Consider the following 8,432-nt stretch of genomic DNA (forward strand, 5'->3'; position numbering starts at 1 on the left):
CAGAAGAGCCTTTGAGCCTCTTCCTTTCAGAATCCTGAGTAGCTATCAGGAGCGGGCTCTTAGATAACCAAGCCTCTGGGGCGATGTTGCTCTCCATCTTCAACCTATACTCCATCCTATAAGCATCAACGAAACAATGGCCCAAGATGAATCAGGGTCCAAAGATCCTTAGCTCACTTTTCTTCTGTGTTCAAAGAACCCTAAGAGTCTTTTCATTTATCTTCCAATCTGAGTTCTAGACACATTTCTAAACCTTTCCACAGCAATATTGGTGTCATCTTATGAAAACAACCAATTTCCACCCATTTGATTAATGGGAATCTTTGTCAGCTGCCCTCTGGATAGCGATGTGCAGAGGGGTTTGGTGTAGGCTTTCTATAGCCCTTTGTACAATTCATTTCATCTGAGTCTCACATCAACCCCATGAGGCAGGTATAGTTATCCCCATTTTCCAGATCAGGAAACTGAGTTTTACAGGAGGGAGGTGACTTGTCAAAAAAAAAGAGCCCTGAGACTAGGGTCAGAGAATCTAGTTAGGAAGAAAGAAAAATAAAACCGGGGCAGTTTGCTATATGGGTAGTCAAAGACTGTCATAAGCTGGAGATCTTGAGTGGAGCCTAGGGGTGACTGTGCGTTAAATCTCTGAATCTCAATGCCCAACACATAGTAGGTACTTAATAAGTGTTTGTGGACTTACCAACAAGGAGCTCTCTATCTAAGGGGGGATACATACATCCAAATTTAACTCTGAGTCCATGACTACCTGCGTGACCTTGGATCAGTACTTGCCCTCTCTGGGCTTCAGCTCCCTTATCAATAAAATGAAGGAGTGGACTTCTAAGGACTCTTCCATCTCTGTGATGCTAAATGTTAGAGGTAGGAAATTCATTTCAGTCTTTCTGGTTTCAAGCCCAGTCCTTTTTCCTCCTCTTTGCCCTTTAGGAATGCCAACATTCCAGAGTACACCTGGGGCTAGGGGCAACAAAGGCAAAGTCTGTCTTTACCAGGGTGCTGTTTTCTCAGTCAATCAATCAGTAAGCATTTATTAAGCTCCCACTGTGTTCCAGGCACTGGGATGAGCACTGAAGATATAAGAAAAAGCAAAAAAAAAGAAAAAGATTTGTAAAGTCACACTTGTGTCCCACTCAGATGACCCAGGTTACCAATTTATTTGTCTCTGGCTATGAACCCCACAAACTTCATTGCTTTTATTTTTCCTTCTTTCTGAATATTCATAACCATGAATTGTCCAGATTCTCTAATCAGTCACCTGTGCAAACTCCATTTCAAACAGGAAGCATAGCTGGCACTCCTGTTTTGATGTCTTGGTAAAGAAAATGAAATTTGGAATGTAGGAGAGCAGATAGATTGGGGGTTCCCACAAGACACTCTCTGCTCCCTATATCCTACTTAAGAAGGAAGTCACTAAAATGAGAAAGCAGGACAGGGCGTGAGTGCTGGACCTGTAGGTTGGAAAGGCTATATAATTTCACAGCCCCACATCTGGATCCCTGGCTTGAGGCGATAAGTAAAATTAGGCTCATGTTCCTCAGTTAACAATTAGCCAAAAAGAACTTAATAAGTGCTGACTGTGTACCCACCACTGTGCTAGGTGAAAAGACCAACAAAAAGAAAAGAGACAGTACCTGCCCTCAGAGAGCTTATATTCTATCAGGAGGAAATAACTATATATGTATATATAGTTATTTTTGTGTATAGTAATATATATATGTATACACAAATACAAAGTAATGAAAGGGAGGACGGAACAGTGGGGAGAAGGCCAGCCTCAAAGCTAGGAAGGCCTAGGTCCAAATTTTCAAGTCAATAAGCATTTGTGCCTTTCAAGCCCTGTGCCTTTAAACTGGGGCCTTTAAAAGCAATCCCTGCCCTCAAGGAGCTTATTACAATGTCTAACACCCAAATTTAACTATGTAAACTATTTAACTGTGTAAAACCAAACAATATTCAGGATAAATTGAATATAACCAATTGAGGGAAGGCAAACATTTAGGAGGGGATAGGGAAAGACTTCCTGTAGAAGGTGGGATTTTAGAGAGGAACTGAAGGAAGCCAGGAGGTGGCAATGAGGAGGGAGAGCATTTCAGGCATGGGGGACAGCCGGAGAAAATGCCCAGAGCCAAGAGATGGAGGATCTTGTGGAAGAACTGCCAGGAGGCCAGCATCACTCTATCAAAAAGTACAGGACAGGAAGTAAGACATAAAAAACACTGGAAAGGTTGGAAGGGGCCGGGTTATGAGAGGTTTTACAAGCCAAACAGTATTTTATATTTGATCCTGGGGATAACAGGGAGCCACTGGAGTCTCTTGGATAGGTTAGGTGTGGTTTGGTTTCAAAATGGTATGTCAAATACTGGTGATCATTGAACAAAGATCTCACATTTAGAGTACCTGGATTGATATTCATTTTTTGGAGCTAGTCTAAACCAGGGGTTTTAGCCTTTTTCTGTGTGTAATGTACCACTTTTGGCAGACTATGGATGGACCCCTTCTTGGAATAACATTTTAAATGCATAAATGGTGGGGGGACCTGGGCCAGAGAAGCAGTAATATTCCTTGGGAAAACCAAAGACAATTTTCAGCTGTGTCTATATAGCTACAGTCATTATCGATAATGGTAACTAGAATAGGAAGTAGCGTGATATTGTAATTAAAGCATTGGATTTATATTTGAATCCTGCCTCTGTCAACGACTTGTTGTGGTACCCTGGGTTAGATGGGCAGCCTCTTAAGGGCTTAAACTTCTTCCGCTCTCCGCCCCTTTTCATGTTTCCGAAGCATTCATTGGCATTCCATGGGGTGATGGCATTCACAGCGCAAAGTGCGCATGTTAAGTGTTTAGAACCAAGGTTGCAGTGAAATTGCTTGATGCAACATGCACAAGAGCTGCCAGAAACACCTTGGATTCATTATGTGTTATTATGTGCTATTAGTCATTTCCAGTGTGCTAAGGTATAGTTAATTTCATATCTTGTATTTTGTTGTTTGGTGGTCATTATATTCAGAGCCCTTCCACTCTCTTATTGAAGAAAGCATTTTTGATACATAGGAAAAAGCACTGATGTCTTAATGGGCTCAATTAAACAAGCATTTGGTAAGGCTTACTGAACACAGACTTGGAAGGGGCCCCATTAGCCATCTAGTCCAACCTATACACATAAAAGGAATCTCAAATAACATACCTGACATGTGGTTGTCTAGTATCTTCTTAAAGACCTCCAAAGGGGAGGAGCCCATTTGACTTCTGGGTAACTTATTGTTAGGAAGTATTCCTAACATCAACCTAATAGCCTCTTTACAACTTTCACTACTAACCCTGAATTTGTGCTCCTAGTTCTGACCTCTGGGACCAAACTGAACAAATTTAATCCCTTTTCTACATTATGGTACCTCAAATAATAGCAGACAGCAGACTCCTCCTTGAGTGTTCTCTTCTCTGCGGTAAACATATCCAGTTTCTGGGCCTTGGGCCACTTTGATTTCTCAAATTGGGCCCATATTTTCCATTATACATTTTCACTATTTTTCCCTGGGTTACCCTTTGCCTCAAAGCTGTATGTTGTATCAAAGTATATGTTGACTTGATTTGGAGAATATTGTCAGTTTTCGGTTTTTTTTTTTTTTGTAGAATCTCTCTGTTCATCTTGGCAGCAGATGTTGGCAGCCAAGCAGCAATTACTTTCAAGGGTATTGTTTTTGCTTATTTTTATCATAATCACTGCAGGCCAAGATATCTAAATGATCCCATGAAATGATACTTCTTGGTACCTTTGGGTGAAGGATGAAACTGACTCCATCAATTCCTTTATTTGACTCTCCAAGGAGAATCTGTGAACTATTCTTCCATTTAGCTGTGGTTTATTTCAGTCTTCTATTTTCATTTATCCCAAGAGTATAAATATTGGTGCAGTTTGGTTTCAAAATAGTATGTCAATTAGTGGTGATCTTTGAACAAAGATCTCACATTTAGACAAACTGTAGTGATAGTCACTTTTTGTAGCTCATCTAAACCAGGAGTTTTAGCCTTTTTCTGCGTGTAATGTACCACTTTTGGCAGACTATGGGTGGACCCCTTCTCAGAATAACATTTTAAATGCGTAAAATAAAAATACATACAATTACAAAGGAAAATAATTATTTTGAAATAAAGATGAAATTTTTCCCTCATCCCAGTTCATAGACACACCTCCATCCCCTGAAATCTACGCATGGACTGACCCCAGGTTAAGAAGCCATGGTATAAAAACTCTGATACTTAGCACCTTTTGCCCATTTTTCTGAAACTCTATCCCTATCAGCAGAGAAATAGAATGTATCTCAGAAAGGATTATTTAATTTTTTTCATTTTTTATCATAAATTTCCATAGCTGGAGAATTTATCCATCAGTCAACCAATCAACAAATATTTATCAAGCACCTACTATATGCCAAGGATTGTACTGTTTGATAGGAATACAAAAACAAAACAAAACAAAATAAATGGCCCCCAGCTTCAAGGAGCTTACATTCTGTCAAGGAAACAGTATGTCTACATATAGGCATATAAAAATAAATATACACAGTATTTTTGAGGTGGGGGTTAGCACTAGCAGCAAGGGGAGATCAGGAAAGGCTTCATGTAGGGAATGACATTTAAGCTGAGCTTGAATGAAACTAGGGATTCTAAGAAATGGAAGTGAAGAGGGAGTACATTACAGCGATGAAGGACAGAGGCATTAATCTAAGTGACCAAGCCCTGACAAAGTGTTTTTAAAAATTAGTTATTTTTCATCTTTTTATTTTGAATTTCAATTTTTTCCCTCCCTACAGCCCCAATCCCACCCATTGGGAAAGCAAGCAGATGATACCCATTATACATACGAACTCTGATAAACTATTTGATAAAGTACTGGAAGAATGGGAAAATGTGATTGCTAAGCCCTTATCTGTGATCTCAGAAAAATCATGGAGAGTGGGAGTGGTACGTTACAGGATTTGTGTTGGGCAAATGTCCTGATTTAAAAAAAAAAGACAAGTGTATCATGTCTTCACATTCTAGGCCAATTGGCTCAATATCTATTTCTGGAAAATTCTAGAATGTTTGAGTGATGGAATGACTTCTATAAACACTCCAAAAGGGGAAGCTCTGATCACTTAGCCCCAGCATGGCTTCATCAGGAACAGGTCATGTCAGACTACCCTCATTTCCTCTCTTGACAGGGTTATTAGACTGATAGATTAAAGCAGCGCTGTTGATGGCGCACACCTGGATTTCAGCCAAGACTTTCAAATTATCCTCAGGAACAAGATGGAGAGACGTTGCCTAGATTATGGTACAGTTATGCAGATTTGGAATTGGTGGAATGACCAGGCTCCCAAAATAGTCATTAAAGCATCTATGCCAATTTAGAGGGAGGTGTCTAGAGGAGGGGAGCTGGGCTCCATCATCGCCCCATGTGCTGTTCAGAATCGTTAATGAGTTGGATAAAAGCGTGGCAGGGCTGATGGGGGTGGGGTCCCAGAGAGTAAATCCATCGAGGCATCTTCCATGGAGGTCTGGCCTTTCGCTGAAGGACATGAACCTTGCCAAAGTGACATAGTGGGATGTAACTGATACCCAGTGACTGGGGGCAGTCTCAAAGATGATTGGCAACTGAGCGTTAGGAGAAAGGTCTCTTGTGGGGAAATCTTCAGCCTCTCTGTTTTGTAAAAATGGCTACGGGCACGACTACCCTTCTCTTTGGGAATCTCGTTTCCCTGCATGGTCTCCCTCCCTTAGACTTTCAGCTTGCCGCATGAACACATTAGGTGACATACTTGCTTAGGTGGGTTCTTGAATTCCTCATTGTTTTCTTTCATTTTTCTATTTCTGTCCCTTAGCAGAGGTTACTGACTGGTCAGTCTGAGAAATGGGCTATTGCAGCATCATTGAGCTCTTACTAAGTTCAAGAGTTTCTGAATTTGGGATTCAAGCCCCAACTGAGTAGAAGGAGGAATATTTCCCTAACAGTATCCTTTTTGAAGGAGGAGATGACCACAGCCAGAATCATATTGTAGCTGATAAACTAACGAACAAACAAATTCCCTGATTGGCCAGAACATCTGGACTCTTGTGAATTGCTTGGAGAGTACAGATCCAGGTGGATGAGCAGTATCTCTTCAGTTATTCCACCAATCTGTCTTTACATTGGGTGGATCAGAGGGAGGAGAAAGGCGGTGTTCTAATGGATGTAATGAACTGATGTACTGTTTTCTATTTCTGTATTTATTAATGTATGCCTGTAAATCATTTTATTTGATGCTGAAGGATATAAACAGATGTCCTATGCAAGGCATTAGAGTGGACAGGTTCTGGTCCTGGAGTCAGGAAGCTCTGGGTTCAAATCTGCCTCAGATACTTACTAGCTCTGTGATCCTTGGCAAGTCACTTAACCTCTCTATGCCTCAGTTTTCTCATATGTAAAATAGGATGATGGACTCAGTGGTTTCTAAAATCCCTTCTACCTCTAAATCTGATCCTATTATGATATTATTATGACATGCTCGTCCAATTTATAGACGCCATGAAATTAATAGGGAGAGCTAACATGCATGTGAAAGGCAGATCTTGATGAGATAGAATGATCAACCAAACCTAATAAGATGAGTTTAATGAGGCTAAATGTCCCAAGTTGTAAGGTTAGTTTAAAAAATTATCTGCAGAACTATAGGTCGGGAGATGCTTGACTAGAAATGAGTGCATGTGAAAAACATCTGGAGGTTATGGCAGTTTGCTAGCTCAAAATTAAATCTTCCCAGATTCTTAGTTGCCTCAGTTGAGGTCTAGTGTCCCTAAGAGGGGAGGTGATAGTAGTCCCACTGTACTCTTTCCCAGTTAGAATACATTTGGAGGTTGAAGTCAAGATCCAGATGCCACATTTTAGTAAGGAGTTTGACACACTGGAAGGCATCCAGAGGAGAGTTTCTAGCATGACCCTTAGTTCAAAGCCTATTTGCAGAACGCTGTTCTTATTGACAGAGACTGATTATTCGACACTCTATACCCGAGTGAGGGGTAGAATTGGTGAGAGCTTTAGAGAAGAAAGATACTTGTCTTTTAGCATCTGGCTTCTGGAGAGAAGATACGTGATTCCAGATTCTCTTCAGAGAAAGGTCCTGGATGTCATCTCTAGGAAGATTATTTGAAGCAACTGGGTTTGTTCCAGCTGGATAAGAGAAGGCTTAGGTTAAACATGAGAGCATCCTCCAAATATGTGAGTACTTGATATGTCAAACCAAAGCAGTCTGTGGTAGATTTCGGCTCAATATAAGGACACATTTCCTTACAATAGAATAGAATTACAATAGAATTCCTTACAATAGAATAGAATTACAATAGAATAGAAGAGCTGCTGAAGGAGATAGGGTCCCCTTTCACTGAAGGTTTATGAGTGAGGTTGGAGGGCCACTTGTCATGGATGCATTGAGCTGATTCTTGGTGGTGCTTGGGTTGGCATAGGTGACTTCTTAGATCCTTTCCAACTGAGAGAGTTTGTGATTCTTAGTCACGTGATAGATTGGTGATGGGTCAGCATCCACTAGCACTGCGTTGGGCAAATAATATTCAAAAGGTCTATCTATTATATACACAGATTTGATTGATGTAAATGATTGATCAGGGCTGAGTGACCCAACTGGGGGAGACATTTAAAATATAAGTAGGACGAATATTACACATTTCACTATAGAATTTCTGTACTTCAGAACCATACTTCTACTCCTGTCTCATCCTGAACTCCTGTCTTAGCCTCTAGGAGGCTGAGATCTCCTTGTCTTGGAACAGCGTGCCATCTCTGTGGCCTGTTCCCACTTGAATATCCCTCTGCAAGACGCACCCCACTTCTTGCATTGGTGATCTGTTTCTGAAACCTCCATTTTGGCAGAGAGGCCCAAGCCAGTCTGCCTTCATTTCCCTCCCAGACCTGTTTCTGACTTTCTGGATTTCAAAACTGTGCCCTGGCATGGGTGTCTTCATCTTCACTGGTTCTTTCCCCTCTTCAGCTCCCATTTGCGAGTTGGATTCCCCATCTCAGAACGTAAGCTCCTTGGTCAGAGCCTATCTTTATTTTTGCTTGTATTTGTATCCCCAAGTTTAGCACAGTGTCAGTTACATAGTAACACTTAAATGCTTATTTCCTTCCTTCCCTTCCATTTTCTCCCCTCCCTTTCTCCCTTTTTCCTCCCTCTTTCCTTCCTTCCTTCCTTCATTCTTTCCTCCTTTACTCCCTTCCTTCCTTCTCTCTATACCACAATATTCTCTTTCTTGCCTATATCCCAAATTCTCAATGGAATGGTGAGAACCTCCAACAAAATGTTTGCTTCATAGTTCAAGTCAGGACAGGAATAAAAAACAGGATGTACAAGTACAAAGGACTGTACATTCTAGTGCCCTC

The sequence above is a fragment of the Trichosurus vulpecula genome, chromosome 9 (genome assembly GCF_011100635.1).
Source record: "Trichosurus vulpecula isolate mTriVul1 chromosome 9, mTriVul1.pri, whole genome shotgun sequence".
Taxonomy (NCBI): domain Eukaryota; kingdom Metazoa; phylum Chordata; class Mammalia; order Diprotodontia; family Phalangeridae; genus Trichosurus; species Trichosurus vulpecula.